At 35.0% G+C, this 17,229-nt stretch overlaps 1 long non-coding RNA gene across 2 annotated transcripts in view; it reads left to right on the top strand.

Annotated features, from left to right (window-relative positions):
- The first annotated feature begins 3,556 nt into the window (after positions 1 to 3,556).
- The window catches only part of LOC125753452 (uncharacterized), an 87,507-nt gene continuing 73,834 nt past the window's right edge, over positions 3,557 to 17,229 (top strand). For both annotated transcript variants that reach the window (XR_007405341.1, XR_007405342.1), the window contains exon 1: positions 3,557 to 3,663. This is a non-coding gene — a long non-coding RNA (uncharacterized LOC125753452). The remainder of the gene's footprint in view (positions 3,664 to 17,229) is intronic.

Raw genomic sequence — 17,229 nt, 5'->3', positions numbered from 1 at the left:
AAACACAATGTTATGAAATGAAACTAGAAAATAATCACAAGAAAAAATCTGGAAAGAACACAAATATGTGGAGGTTAAAAAAGCATGTTACATGTTATTAGCATGAATGGGTCAACCAAGAAATCAAAGAGGAAATCAAAAATAACATGGAGACAATTGAAAAGGAAAACACAACAGTCAAAAATCTTTGGGATGCAGCAGATGCTGTGCTAAGAGGGAAGCTTATAGCAATAAAGGCCTACCTCAAGAAGCAAGCAAAATCTCAGGTAAACAACCTAACCTTACACCTACAGTAGATAGAAAAAGAAGAACAAAGAAAAGCCAAGACAAGTAGAAAGAAAAAAAATACTAAAGATTAGAGTGGAAATAAAAAAAAAAAAGAAACAAAACAAAGCAAAACCAATAGAACAGATCTATAAAACCAGGAGCTGGTTCTTTGAAAAGATCAACAAAATAGATAAACCTTTAGCCAAACTCATCAAAACAAGAGAGAGAGAAAGAGAGAGAGAGAAAGAGAACTCCAATAAACAAAATCAGAAATGAAAGAAAAGAAATAACAATGGACACCACAGAAATACAAAGGATTATAAGAGAGTACTTGAAAAACTATATGCCAACAAATTGACATAAAAATGGATAAATTCCTGGAAACATTCCTAGAAACCTCTCAAAAATGAATCAGGAAGAAATAGAAATTTTGAACAGACTGATTACCAGCAATAAAATTGAATCAGTAATAAAAAACTCCCAACAAACAAAAGTCTAGGACCAGATGGCTTCATCAGAGAATTTTACCAAATATTTAAGGAATAGTTAATACCTATTCTTCTCCAAAGACATTCTATGAAGTCAGCATTATTATCCTGATACCAAAATCAGTTAAAGACGCTACAACAAAAGAGAACTACAGACCAATATCTCTGATGAACATGAATGAAAAAAATCCTTGACAAAATATTAGCAAATCGGATCCAATAATACATTTAAAAAATCACTCACCACTATCAAATGGTTTTCATTCCTCAGATGCAAGCGTGGCCCAGTATTTGCAAAACAACCAGTGTGATACCTCACATCAATAAAAGAAGGGTGAAAACAATATGATCATTTCAATAGATGCAAAAAAAAAAAAAGAAGCATTTTACATTCATTCATGTTAAAAAACCCTCAAAGTAAGTTTAGAGGGAACATACCTCAACATAAATAATAATATATGAAAAACCATAAAAATCCTAGAAAGGCGCACAGGCAGCAATTTCTCTGACATCAGCTGTAGCAACATTTTTCTAGATATATCTCCTGGGCAAGGGAAACCAAAGCAAAAATAAAATATTGGGACTACATCAAGATTAAAATCTTCTGCACAGCCAAGGAAACAATCAATCAACAACACAAAAGAAAAACCTACCGAATGGGAGAAAATATTTGCAAATGGTATATCTGAATAAGGGGTTAGTATCCAAAATGTATAGAGGATTTATACAACTAAACACCAAAAGACTCTAATAATTCAATTAAAATGGGCTGAAGATATGAATAGTCATTTTTTTCACAGAAGACATCCAGATGGCCAACAGACACATGAAAAGATGCTCAATATAACTCATCATCAGGGAAATGCAAATCACAACCACAATGAGACATCACCTTACACCTGTCAGAATGACTAAAATCAGAAACATAAGAAACAGCAAGTGTTGGTGAGGATGTGGAGAAAAAGGAACTCTCCTGCACTATTGTGGGGAATGCAGCAGCCACTGTGGAATACAGTATGAAGGTTCATCACAATATTAAAGATAGAATTACCATATGGTCCATTCTACTACTGGGTATTTACCCAAGGAATACAAAAACACTTATTCAAAAAGATATGTGCAGCATTTTTTACATGCTGTGTTTATTGCAGCATTATTTACATTACCCAAGATATGGAAGCAGCTTAAGTGTCCATCGATAGATAACCAATACAAAAGAGGTGATATATATACAATGGAATATCACTTAGTCACAAAAAATGAAACCTTGTCATTTGTAAGATGGTTGGGTGTATAGGGTATAATGCCAAGTTAAGTAAGTACAATCAAAGAAAGACAAATGCCATTCGATCTCACTCATATGTGGAATTTAAGAAACAAAACAAATGAACAGAGGAAAAAAAGAGACAAACAAACAAACAAACAAACAAAAAAAACCCAGACTCTTAAAGATAGAGAACAAACTGATAGTTATCCAGAGGGGATGTGAAGGGGGAATGGGTGAAGTAGGTGCAGGTGATTAAGAGTACATTTATCATGATGAGCACTGGGTAACATACAGAGTTGTTGAATCTCTATGTTGTACACCTTAAATTAATATAACACTGTACATAATTATACTGGAATAAAAAAGAATGCATGTTAGTTGTCCTATTTTTATATAGATTCCAATGTACAGCTCCACTGTCCAAATGATACCCCTTTTACATATGTAGATTAAAATACTTGAGACTTTTAAATGGTCTTAGACGTCCCATTGGGAATTAGGTCAACTCCATTTCAAATACTTCCCCTTTTACTTTTTATCTCAGAACCCACTTTATTTTTCATCATGACACCCGTAACTATCTGACGGTATAATATAAATATATATATATTTACTTATTTCTTTATTGTCAATCTCCCTTTCTGGAATGTGAGCATATTGAGCCAGGGACTTGACTTTATTCACTGCTGTATGCTTCCATCAATAATAGTATCTGATGCATATTTATTTCTGAATAAATATATGCTAATCAATGAATGAACAAATAGTAATTGTATGGAAATCACTATGTTTCCTTACCCTAAATTCACTACTCTACTATGCTGGTTTACCAATCTAAGCATTCTAAAACCCACCATATTTTTAAACATTTAGAGACTGAATTAAACATCTGTCTTCTATTGCTTTTCGGAGAGTTCTCTGTGTTGGTGTGAAAACAAAACTCTCAGTATAAAAAATCAAATTATCTCCGGGCATTTTACACAAAGAAAAGGAGCTTGTAAAACAGCAAGAAAAAATAAAAATCTATTCAATTAGTTAAGAAATGTTACCGATGACCAATTTGTTTTTAAATTAAGATCAGTTTTGATACTTTTCTTGCTCTTACCTTTGTCTTGATGTTGCTTTTCAACAAACTCTTGAAAGGATCCAGGCATACCATTTTAGAGTTGATCTTCTCTTCTCTGTCCTTGCTTATGCCTAATATTAAGTACCTAAAATGTCACATATATTGTTTAATCTATTATCTCTCTTTTTAAAAAGATTTTATTTATTTATTCATGAGAGACACAGATAGATGCAGAGACACAGGAAGAGGGAGGAAAAGCAGGCTCCATGCTGAGAGCCCAATATGGGACTCAATCCTAGGACCCCAGGATCACGCCCTGAGCCAAAGGCAGATGCTCAACTGCTGAGCCACCCAGGCATCCCTTAATCTATTCTCTTAAAACCATCAGCCATTAGTAGTCATCAAAAGACTATTGTATGTGTCATCACAGGTGTTGGCTTGTGGCAAAGTGGTTTGTCATCAGAAGCTCCCCACCAGCCTGCAATGGATGCTACTAGCTAAAGGGGACACAATCTGGCTGCTTGCCATCACAACTCCTTGTCTTAGAACCTCTCAGATCATGCCAGGAATCTGGGGTAAGATATGCAAATTACTCTGATAGGACTTCTTTGATGTTTTTCCTTTCTTCCTCTTGCCTTAAGACAACAGCTTGTATTCTCTTATCTAGACCACCTTTCATATTACACCCCCACATAATAGTTATGTTTTTCTTTAAGATTATTGTGAGTTTTCCTTCTCCCCATGATAGATGGTATTAAGTACCCATAAAGAGAATAAACATTAATATTATTTTTATCTAGTCTCACCTATACATTTCTATAGAACAGTTCTAAGGAGAGTTGAAATCTCAATTCAAATCTCAATTGAAATCTCAAATATAAAAATAATATTTATCTAGTCTCACCTATACATTTCTATAGAACAATTCTAAGGAGAATTGAGATTTCAACCTTGGTCAAAGTTTATTGGCTATTTTTTTAGCACTTTATGAATTTCAAAGAGAAACATTCACTCAATAAGTATTTTTGTAAATAATGTGTAGATTCTGGGGGTATAAAATGCATAAGACTGATGGTTTGGGAAAAGTTAAGTTGACAGCTTGAAGACCAGTAAGAACAATAATTGGTGCATGGAAGAAATTCCAAGTGCCTGAGCTTAGGCAGAGATAGTCAGAACAAGGAAGATTGAAGCAGGGAAGTTTTTTACACGTGGGTTGGACAGGTGATAAGAGAGGATGTAGTTGAGCATGACTCCGAGGTTTCCAAGTAGCAAGTGGTGGTTCTGTTCACTAAGATGAGAAGGGGAATGCAACAGAAGGTGTTCTCCGCAGATCCTGGGATGTCTTATCTACAATCATAGATTCACTTACCTGCTATTGATTTCAAAACCTGCATCTTTTGCCCACATTTGTATTTAATGCTTTTTTGACACATAGAAAGTCTGCTAAGGGACAGCTCCATTTAGATGTTCCACAGGAGTCTCAAGCTCAACCTTTTCAAATAAACTCACCATCTTCTCCCAAAGCCACTCATCCTCCTGCATCCTGATCTTAGGAATTCCTTTATCATTTAAAAAGTAACCAAAAATCTATTATTTCTTCTTCCCATTCATGTTCTATTTCCACTTCATCATCATATCACGTTAATTCTATCTACTATACCTTTACAATATTCCCATATTTCTCTATACCTTGTCTACCTTAGTTTACATAAATCACGTTCTTATTCTAGAATTATGCAACAATCTAATTTCCCTTCCTTCCAGTATTGCCCTATTTCATTTTGACATGCTATCCAGTCTTGCCAAGTTCATTCAGAATTATGTTCTTAAAATATGACTTTTCCTATTTAGACTGTTTATACACTCTCAATTGCTTTTAGGATAAGTTTGATCTCCTTAATATGGCCTACTGATTTCTATAAGAGGTGGCCCTAGTATACGGCTCCAGCTCTGTCTCAGCACTGCTCTCTTCCCAACGAGGCCACTTCCACTCATGCATTGCTATTAGAACCCTCTACATGACAACCACAATGAATTACCTCTATCATCCCATATACTTTAAGTGTTAAGTTAGATAAGAACTAAAAATTGTCCATGAATTTGGCAGTTTACATTACCCAGAGCAATTTTAGATTATTAATGGAGGCAGAAAGCAAAATACAGTGCCTTCAGGTATCAGGCATCAGGAGTAACAAGGAAGTGGTATCAGAAAAGTAGAAACAACTCATCAAGTTATCAAATTTTTATTGAATTGACCAGGTAGGTACCAGTTACCAGCATATGACAAAATAAGTGGGTACATGACACCAAACTGATCCTTGAAATTTAAGTATGTGTTAGCTAGAAGAAGCTGTTAAGGGTATCCCAGTTTAAATTTGGCCAAATAGTATCGCAAAAATAAAGTGTTGGAAGAAAGGATTCTGTTTACAAAGGAAGACAATTTCAAGAAATCTTGTAACAGTAGCACATAGAATATGAGAATAGAAAATAATGCAAGATGAGACCTATGAGTAGGAAAGAGTCAGACCATAGAGGGTTTTGTTTATCATGTCATGTCCTCAGATATGATTTTTTTAGCAGATAAAATGTCATGGGAAGTTTAAACAGGAAAATAAATTTCATTTCTGTTTGATCTCTGCAGGGTGGAGGTAAGCTTTCAGGGGAATAAGAACTAGAGGCAGGGAAGAAGATTAGCTATGAAGAACAGAGAGACACTGACAGAGAGAGATAGAATCAAGACTTTGATTAATCAATTAATTATTAATCCCTGAAACCACCTGGTGACCTAGATAGGACAGGCATTATTATACCACTTTTATAGGTCAGGAGGTAGAAACAACTGGTTTCTAGCAAATCTGGAAGCATAACACATTCTTCATTTAGAGTCTACTGTAATGAGAGCTGGAAAACTTGAAAATTTCATTTTTCAAGGATTTCAGTTAGAACAGCTTATATGACAATTAAGCCCAATTAGGTTGAGGTATCAGTATGAACTTGTGTTTATTTAACAGATACAGAAAAGAAGAAATAGGTTGCACAGGTTGGTACACATATATATATTACCAAGTTTGTCCACTGAGAGGGCCTAGGAGCAAGGACACACACCTATCATCCAGATCTTGATTTCTGAATACCATTCTCTGAAAAAGAAATCAGGGCTCTTTAAAAGTGAGGCAGGAAAAAAACACAAAATAAGCCTGGAGGATCTAGTGGTTCCAGGAAGTAAAGAAATGTGCTCCAGTGAGGGCACATCAAAAGGACACAGGAGCTAACCTGAAGAAGTTCCCAATGACCAAAGCTGCAATGATAGGAGAAATAAAATAATGATGATATTGGATTATAACTCATAGAATAAAATAAATATCCATGAGTCCATACCGGTAAACAGAAATAATTGAGTAAGAAAATAAATCTGAGATAGGGCCACCTCTTCCATACAGAATTCGAATTAATTTATGGAAGGAAGGGGGAAATACAAAAGTCACCATGAAGCCAACACCACAGTAATAATTGTTTCAAGCAACATCTACCAATGGATACTAAAATTAGTAGATAAAAATTTCAGAAAAAAAAGAAAACAGGATCTCAGTGTTCTCCCCTCTAAGATATTTATTAAAAAATCAAAAAGCAGCGAAAAGCAGCAACTTTAAAGTGGAGGAAGCTGGCAGACATCATCTCAACTAAGTGATCAAAGTCAATATTACCAAGGGATCTCTGGGTGGCTCAGCGGTTTAGCGCCTGCCTTGGGCCCAGGGTGTGATCCTGGAGTCCCGGGACTGAGTCCCACATCAGGCTCCCTGCATGGAGCCTGCTTCTCCCTCTGCCTGTGTCTCTACCTCTCTCTTTCTCTCTGTGTCTCTCATGAATAAACAAATAAAATCTTAAAAAGAAAAAAGTCAACATCACCATTAAGATAGTGATGTGATTCACCGAGAAGGGCACCATCATCACTTTGGTGGTATTCTTGCCAAGGATACATCAATCTAACTATGAATAAACATTACACGAGCCCACATTGAGGGATATCCTACAAAATAACTGACCAGTACTCCTCTGTAATCTCAAAATAATGAAAGACAAGGTAACACAGGAATTGCCACAGATTGGAGGAAACTGAGGAAACCCAACAACTAAATGCAATGTAGGAAGCAGGACTGGATTATGAAACAGAAATGGAATGTTGGGGTAAAACTGGTGCATAACTGAAGCCTTAAGTTTACTTAATAGTAATCAGCAATATTAATTTACTGATTTCAATCAATGTGCTATGGTCATGTGACATGTTAACATGGGTGAGGAAATAAAGGAGCTTTAAAATTATTTTAAAGTTAATATATTTTTAAAAAGTGATGGCAGAAATATATTTTTCAAAAAAAATTTCAGACAATAATGAACTGTATCCAATATAAACCTTTCTTTAAAAAAATTCATCAATATATTGAGTTAGTTTCAGTTTTAGTTTTTGTTTTTTTTTCTGTTGATCTTTCTCTGCACTGGAGCTCAAATTCATCTAAATAGGAGGCAGCCTTGTGGCTGATGCATGTTTAAATTAGCTTTCTGGGGCCATAAAAATCCTGAGAAGGCCCTTGGCATTGAAACAGGTGCTTTTACAGATTAGGCTTCTTTATAGAGAGGGATCCGGACTCAAAAGACAAATAAGTACATTTTAAAGCCATTGAACAAGTCAAATGAACAAAGAATTTAGCATCTGAAGCCTGTGTTTGAATATATCAGTTCTTCCTTCCACTTGTAGATGTGTAAACTGAACCACTTGGAGCCTCTGGCCCTTTATTGGTTAATTGGAGACACCACAAATACTGACTTCCTAGGACTGTTATAAGAATTTTGTTTATATTTAATGTAAAATCATACTCTGTTCATACCAATTAGATGTTACTAATGGAAAATGTAAAAGTCGTATTTAAAATGCTCTGTGAAATATAGATCTGAATGAAATGTAGTCCTTTTTAAATTTTATTATTGCTGTTTTTCCCTGCAGTTAAATGAACATTTGGGAAAGCAAAAGTGCTGCTAGCTTTTCTGACTTGCACAGAGCACATGGTCATATTTCTATTTGGCAGCTAATGAAAACAACTGCTGGGATTTAGAAGCCTCCTACTTAAAAGGACTATGATAGATTGTTAAAACTAAATTTAAATGTTATTAATATGTGTCTGAAGATAATTGTAAGGTGGTAATTAATTACAGAGTCTCTGGAACTAAGACATATTCACATTTATCATCTCTACATTCCTGAAATAACAGGATGATGCTGATCGATTAGCCTCATTACCCATACAAACTTCAAGACATCTCTTAAAAAGTCTCCCCTTAAGGAAGTTTGCTCCAATTCCCTTTCCCGGAATTACTATTGAACTATTGACAACTGACCAAGCAATAGTGATAACTTAGGGAATGCTATGTCTTTGCTTTGTTTTAAAAAGAAAACCACTATTTTATTGTAACCTAATACAAGTATCAAAACACTTTCCTCCTCAGGCACATAAGTAATGCAGTGTAACATTTAGCTTTGGACTCCCCTTCCAAAATATCTCCTGGTTATACTCCCACCACTTCATTATGGATTCTCTTTCTTCAACTTATCTCTTAAATGCTATTTTCCAAAGAATTTCAGGTTCTCTTCCCCTCAAATACTATACGTTCTGGTGAGTAGTCTTGTCTATAAACTGCCTCTACTTACTATGGACACCATCATCTTTGCTTGAGTTATCATAATAGCTTCCTAACCAGTTGCTATACTTGCAGTTTCTCTGCAATCTACTCTCTGCACGGCAGCCAAAAGTGATCTTTCTACAATACTAATGTATTAATGTTAATCCTCTGGTTAAGCCTTAAGAGTTTCCCACTGCCCTTAAGATTGAGCACAAAGTCTTAGTTGTCACCTTCATGATCTACTCCTCTTAATCTATTAATCTCTCCATTTCCAGATCTTAACCACTCCATCTGTTACCAATACATCCTACAATCATGCATATTTTTCTTTTCTCTTTTATTTCTCCTGAACTGGAGAGTTGTATTGCATTTATGGTGCCTAACACTGCTCTAGGGACATAAGTGTTCAATAACTCATTGTTAAGTGAATGAATGAGTGAATGAAAATGATTATCTTTACAAAGAAGGCAAGTCATTGCAAAAATTAACAGCTTAAATCTAAATATACAAAAATAAATAATTGGACAGTATGACTTTACAGTAATAAAGAAAGGGAAATAAACATTAAACATTATGACATCATCCTAGGGGTAGAGTATGCAACTCTTGATCTTAGGGTCATGAGTTCAAGCCCCACATTGGGCATAGAACCTAAAAAAATAAAAATTAAAACAGATAAATAAAATGATCATACTAACGTCATATTTTTAAATAGGTTTAAAATATAAAAAATAGGGATCCCTGGGTGGCGCAGCGGTTTAGCGCCTGCCTTTGGCCCAGGGCACGATCCTGGAGACCCGGGATCGAATCCCACATCGGGCTCCCGGTGCATGGAGCCTGCTTCTCCCTCTGCCTGTCTCTCTGCCTCTCTCTCTCTCTCTGTGACTATCATAAATAAATAAAATAAATAAATAAAAAAGAAAATAAAATAAAAATAAAATATAAAAAATAGCAATATATTCTTATCAATCTATTACAAAGAGAATCTGCAATTTTATTCTCTGTAAAATAAGCTTAAATGATTTCAGGACAACTTAACTTATTTTGGCACCTAAAATACAAAATGTGTGTTACTGACATTTATAAAACTGCATAGTTGAAGAAACCCGCTGCCTATTCAGTTTTACAGAGGAAAAAAATTGCTTGCTTCATAAGAAATTTGAAGAAGTTACTGGCTCAAGAGATGAAAAACAGCCTCTTGATGGAATACTAAGTACTGACTACTCTATTATACCACAGTTCTATAGAAACACGAACAGATCCCATAAGCATTTCATGAATCTGTATGGATGTGTGAGAGTTTTCATTTGTTTCTCAGGAAAGTTTCTTATTATGAAAAATCTAATGCCTAAGTTAACTGCCCTCTATTTTCCTTTTCAGAGAAGGCAGTCGGCAATCATATTCTTATCCAGTAACCCTCTGATTTTAACTCACTCTAAACTAATGACTTTATTTTTGATATTATAACAGGAGATTAAAAAAGGTAAGAAAATTGGCCAATTCCATATGTAGCTGTAGCCCTAGTGGGAATATGGAGTGGCAAATTTTATTCATACTACAACTATTCATCTTTTATTTATTGATAACCATTCATATCCAGGTCATTGAAGACACAGTTCACATTCATAATTTCTCAATCATTGTCACTTTAAATTTTAATAGGTAAACTCATGAGGTACTATTCTTCCTGTGTGAATTATTCAAAGCAAAGGATACAACCTCAAACAACATGATGTTATATAAATGGGACATAGAACATAGATAGGAAACAGGTCAACCATGAAGTAAGAAGTCATTGAATTGACAAGTCTCCTCCAGGAATAGTCCTGGTCTTTATGTATGTACTTGAAGATTTAGAGGTGACTTCTGTTACAAACTGGTTTGTTAAAAAGTATTCCAAAAAAGTTCTATAGTATAACTGCCTCTCTGGTATTAGTATTAGTATTATTAACTTCTGGTCTTGAACTCTTTTCCTAGGCAAACTCTTGAACAGTATGAAGTATAATCAACATTTTTTCATGTAGCAAGCCAATCTTGCTACTATATTTGAATTTAATCTAATTACTGAAATGTAATTAATTTCATTGGAAAATTATTTGTGAACAAAGAACACGTTGCTCTACACTACACTGCAGCTGCACTAGTTAGACCATAGTCTATCATGTCATGTTTATTCTAGAAAAAGCACTTAAGAAATTAACAAATAGAGAAGTCTCCCTAAAGTTATAAAGAAGGACATCTATTCATGTCTCTCATGAACAAATAAATAAAGTCTTTTTTTAATTAATTAAAATGATAGTGATCTTTATTTTTCACTGTAATGTACTCAACATGTAAAACGTTGCTTGCACATAAGTGCTCAACAAATAGATATTGAATAAATTAACAAATGAATATGAATGAAGAACTGGAAAAGATATACTTACAAAGCAGTCATTAAAAAGGGATAGATAACTGAACTCATACTAACATGGTACAATAGCCAAGATATATTATGTTCAAAAAACAGACTGCAAAATAGTGTCTATTTATATATAATTACATAAGTATATGTTTATAAATGTAGCCTAAAGTTCACCAAGAAAATTAAGCTAGAAACTAAGGGTCTTTGTATATGCTATGAACAAAATATAAACACTCTGTGATTTACTAAATTCTGTGGGTTTTTTTTTTTAAGATTTTATTATGTATCCACGAGAGACACAGAGATAGAGAGAGAGGCAGAGACACAGGCAGAGGGAGAATCAGGCTCCATTCAGGGAGCCCAATGTGGGACTCGATCCCGGGACTCCAGGATCACACCCTGGGCAGAAGGCAGGCGCTAAACCGCTGTGCCACCCAGGGATCCCTAAATTCTGTGTTTACAAATGATATTTACTTTTAACAAAAGTAAATTGATTTTTATATTTTTGGGTTGAACCCAATGGCACTTGTAAACTAAGTGAATATTAATATTCAGATGTATATTCACTTAAGGTAAAACACAAACAGTGATTTGCACTTCTTTTCATATGGAAGTCATGAAAATAAATATCAATTCTGTAGAGGCACATAAATTTTGTTTCTTTTTGTATGTCAGCAGCAGTTGGTAAGGTACCTGACAATGTAAATAAGGGCCAGGATCGAATTTTGGGTGTTTCAGTACAGATGTATCTAAATTTAAAGACCATTTTTTAAAAAAGATTTATTTATTTATTTATTTGAGGGAGTGGGTAAGGGGCAGAGGGAGAGGGAGAGAGAATCTCAAGCAGACTCTGAGCTGAGTGTGGAATCTGATGAGAAGCTGGATCCCATGGCCCTGAGATCACAACCTGACCCAAAAGCAAGAGTGGAATGCCCAACCAACTGAGCCACCTCAGCGCCCCACTTAGAGCCCATTTTTTATATCTTTTACCCAGCCAAGTTTTTCTTTTCACTGCAATTGCCCAGAATATTTTCATTGTTTTCTAGTCCTACAAACCACTTTCACTTTTCTTCTAATCTCTTCAACTGCCTCAAATACCATACTTCTGAAGTATAAGATGGCACTGATTGAGACATCATTATTTCATGTAGCCCTAAGAAAGAAAAAGCTCCCAATTAAACTAACAATGAATTTATCTCTTACAATTTTTATTCAAAGTTTTCTTTAGATTTATTTAGGTATAAATTTTTATCATATAAATACTCTGGAGCATACTCAAAAAGGATAAAAAGTGATTAGTCTACAGTATTCTTTCAATTATCTTCATGATTGACTTGACTCTTCTGAATCACTTTTCAACTCAGAATGATAGATGCCCCTGTTCTGCTATCCAGTACATCCTCTGTGCCACCATGAGCATGGGTGATGCAGACAAAGGAGTGCCTTTCTTCTGCCTTAAGAATTTTCTTCTTAAGGGCACATGGGTGGCTCAGTGGTTGAGCGGCTGCCTTCGACTCAGCGCATGATCCTGGAGTCCTGGGATCAAGTCCCACATCAGGTTCCCCACAGGCAACCTGCTTCTCCTTCTGCCTTTGTCTCTGCCTCTCTGTCTGTGTCTCTCAATCAATAAATAGAATCTTAAAAAAAAATTCTTCCTAGACACTGACACCCATTTTGCAAGTTTTGATGCTGGGGCATTTTTTGATCTTCTGAGAAGATGTCAATAAAAGGTTTTGGACAACAACCAGGATACATGTCTCTTCCTTATTTGATCCTTAAATTGTTCACTGAATCACCAATGGCTTGCAGTGGTCTAACCATGACAGCGGGAGCCTAGTTTGTGCATAGGCGGACAGTTAACTATGTCACAAAACCCACCTGGCTCGCTCCAATGACAAGATGTCATCAATTGTGACACACATTCTCTATTTCAGGGATGGTAAAACATAAACAAACATGCTCCTTGTAATCAATGAAATATAGCTGTGGTTCCATCATTTTATGGCTAGGAAAGCAGGATGCTTAAATCTCTCATTTCCCATAAAATCACACTGCCAGTAAGTCAGCAAGCCAGGGCTTAAACCTGGGTCTCATAAAATACTATTTCAGATCCCTTATCTGGTATTCAGGAGATGAACATTATGCTTAACTCCTTTAAATGTCAAGAATTCTTACAAACTAGATTTGTGTGAATTATTCTTCTCCAACCCCCACTCCCAACCATGCTTGTTCCCTATTTTCCTACTAAAATTTAAAGCCTCCTCAATAGACATCTTTGCTTTGCATTTAGTACTTTTAATTTTCCTGCTGATTGAGAAAAGATATACAATCATGTACAAATAAGATCAGTGCTTTTATCTGGGATCACTATGTTAGCTGTTAATGTTTTGACTTCTGAATTTTCTATTAGGTCCCTGAAGAGATTTTCTTTTAGTTTCCTCTTCACCTCTAACTATTTTCTGTATGGTCATGGATGCCAAATGTACATCCTACACATAACCACAGCTATATTCTTTGTTGTTTGTTTACAATTTTTATGTATTTCATAAGATCTATAATTCTTTACTAATTTAGTCTGTGCTATAAAATTTCTCATCTCTTGAACCATAAAAGGCTTAACTGGTAACAACTACTATTGATATGTTATTAAGGGTACTCAATAATTTTAACCAGACAAGTTATCTATGTTATCTATAATTTATGAACTTCAAAAAACCCAGAAGTATAAGTATCAGATTACTTCTATAATTGTCCCAAGTGACTAAAAGAGCTGTTATAGTTATGACATAACTTATAGATTATGATGTATTATATGTAGGATGTATATATTTAAATCACTTGGCTTTCAATTTATCACACGTTTTCTCTTAAATATATAGATTTTTTTTTCATCACTAATGAATGCTCCCTTTGCCCTTTGCCCTGGAGTTACTTAACAAGCTATAACAAAGCTTGTCACAACAGAACTCTGGGGTAAAGAAAGCTACCAGGATTTTTATTTACATTGAAAAAGAATATAAAGAAAAAGATGAAGAAGATATTTATCTCTAATCTAGTTTTGGCCGTATCTATCTTATGTAGCAGCAAGATCTCTTCTATCTTATCAGTGTCGTCCTGCTGAAATGGCATTTCTGCGTTCTTCCGCTAGCTACCTTCAGTTATTCAGATTGGTTCCCCATTCTTACGTTGTATATTGGCTGCTTGTCTGTATCCCTATAGGATATTTTCACCAGTCTGAATGCAGTATTGGATTATTGGTGTGTCTCATGAAGATCTCATTCTTCCTCTCTCAATAAAATGCTAATATGTTGAAAGCTGTGCCTACTGTTAAATCTCAGTCTTCTGTTTTGACAAAAGCCCCAGAGTCGTATAATTTATAGAGACTGACTCCTCTTATACACACACAGATATCTGACATGCTTGCCTTGACATTTATGGGCTAACCGATGGGGGCTTCCCATTTAACAATAAGGCAAAACCCCCCAAGTTACATTGAGTGGTTCACTTCTCTGCATAAAACACAAGAGTAAAGAAGAACATATTTGAATCATTCAGCAAGCAAACCATGGATCTTTTCTGCTGTCAACTGTACTAGTGTCCTCAAAACACAAAGGGTCTCATGACCTTCTTAGAATCTGTGCATTTATTGAAGGCTGTGTGTAAAATTAAAGAACCACCTTCCTGTTCTTTAGATCTGGAACTCAAATAATGTGATTTCATCCTGTCCTAGCCTAATTTGAGGATAGAGGTATTTATTCCAAAATCAGGTTATTGTTTTGTTTCTTTTTATTTAGAACCTAAAATATCAATGTCCTCAACTTATTTATAGTCATCTTTTTGATGGGTGTATGTCACAAATTCCCTACCACATTTCTCTACTCCTAACCTTAGAGAATGAGAATCATTATTCTAAAAAAATCTTTTAGGTCCGCAGTTCAGTAATATGGTAATACTGGTAAGTCTGTGATCTTCAGGCTACCAAAAACCTTCAATAGTATACAGATATCTTGAAGAAATTGTTCATTATGAGTTGTTTCTTCTACCTCACCTCTGAAGTCCAATCTACTCAGTATCCAATCCCCACTATTCCACTGCAGTTCTTACCAACCTAGCCATTACCTCCAATATATCTAATCAATGGATTATTTATATTCTCAGTTTTTAATTCTATGAAATCACTCTCTCATAATAGCCTTCCTATCTCTTTAGTGACTCCTTTATAGCCTGCTTTGCAAACTTCTATTCGTTTACCCAACTCCTAAGTACTGGTATTATCCAGCCTTCCTTCTCAGCATTCTTTTCTTCATACCCTACCCTCTCTCTTCCTTTGCCATTTCATCCCCATGTGTGGTTTCAAATACCACCAAAATATTGATCATAATGTCACCTATATCTTCAGAATCTAATCTTTTACTTCAAATTTTCTTTGGATTGTCAAATCCATGTTCCCAACTTCCTACAGAACACCTCCAACTGAATGTATCACTGGTATCTCAGCATGTTCAATCTGAACTTATCATCCCTGTTAATCGTCTCTATTTTTTCTTTGTTCCCTATTTCAGAATAGGGCTCATCATGTATTCAGTTGCCCAAGCAAGAAATGTGAACATTACCTTTATGTCCTTTCTTGCCATGACCCTACAACCAATTAGTCACTGAGTCGTAACTTTACTATTTCCTTAATACTTCTCAAACTTGCTCTCAAAGCTCCATTTCTACAGCTCGCTATGCGAGTTCAGCCATTGTCAGCCCTTGATGGACTCTCTACACAGTGTCCTAACTCTCTCTCCATCAATCCTTTATACTTCTCCAGAATGACATCCAAATGCACAAACTGGATTACCTCATTCCACTGCTTAGCATCTTTAATGGTTACCATTCAACTTCAGGAGCAAAAAAATGTAGTATCATATAAGATCTTTCAGGAATGAAATATTCTCTTTTGTGCAGTTGTATCACTCTACAAACCTTCACTACCATATGCACCTTTTGTGGCCGAGCTCAAGCTCACTCTGAGTCCCAGTGCTGAATTATACTCTGCAGGGCTGCAATCACACCTTAGCCAAATAACTATAGAGGAGTCATTATGTGGTACCATAATTATTTTTCCCTTCATTCTCAGTCCTTTAAAAGGAAGAAATTTATTTCATTTCTGGACTCCCCAACACCTGGTATATAATAAGAATTCAACAAGTCTTTGTTGAGCGTGTGTCTGATTATAATTGTGAAAATATAAAAATGTCTCTTCTTAGTATATTCAATACCCATTCTTTACTGAAAAATATAGCTTAACAAACAACTTCTGTTGCCAATTCAAATTAATTCAGAAGTTTGAATAATCATAGTGGAAGAATAATAAAAAGGTCAAAGTGAAAGTCAAGAGAAAAATCGAATGATACTGTAAACCAAAATGATGAATTACACAGTCTTTGAGAATAATTTTTAATTCTAAAGATGCTTTTAAATAGTTTAACTGGCTTATGCCTAGAGGTGATATTTGATTTTATATTTGAATCTAAAATGTTAAGAGCATAAGATCTGGCATGCTCAAGGCAAGAACAGGCACAAGTGTCACCTATTCCACCCAACAACCATTTTACAGCCTTCTAGATTTGCAAAAATCAATGAGGATTTTCAAAGACTTATATATAACAAAATTTTCCTCCAAAGTTTGTATGGTCCAGTCAGACAAAACAGAGCAAGAAATTCAATATATCTGAATTTCAACAGCATTAGTAATTTCTATTTCATTTTCCACAAGCATCAACAAATAGAAACGTCTGAAAATGTGTCTCCTAGCTAAGGTTATATATCATCTCAGTTGTACTTAATCTCAAGGGATGCCATAAGATTAAAAAAAAATCTAAACTAGAAATTCACTTTCACGTTAAAAATGAATATCACCTTTTAGATATTATGTTGAGGACTGCCAAATCCAACAGTGATTTGGGACAATAACAGGCAGGAAACCTAGAGATTCACACTGAAAATATGATATAAAATAATAAGACCTATACGTAAATAAGGGGAATTTCATTGTTTGGTTTTCTTACAAACAATGTAC

Source organism: Canis lupus, chromosome 23 (assembly GCF_003254725.2).
Source record: "Canis lupus dingo isolate Sandy chromosome 23, ASM325472v2, whole genome shotgun sequence".
Lineage (NCBI taxonomy): Eukaryota > Metazoa > Chordata > Mammalia > Carnivora > Canidae > Canis > Canis lupus.
The sequence above is the reverse complement of the archived record's forward strand: the minus strand, read 5'-3'. Positions and strand labels throughout refer to the sequence as shown.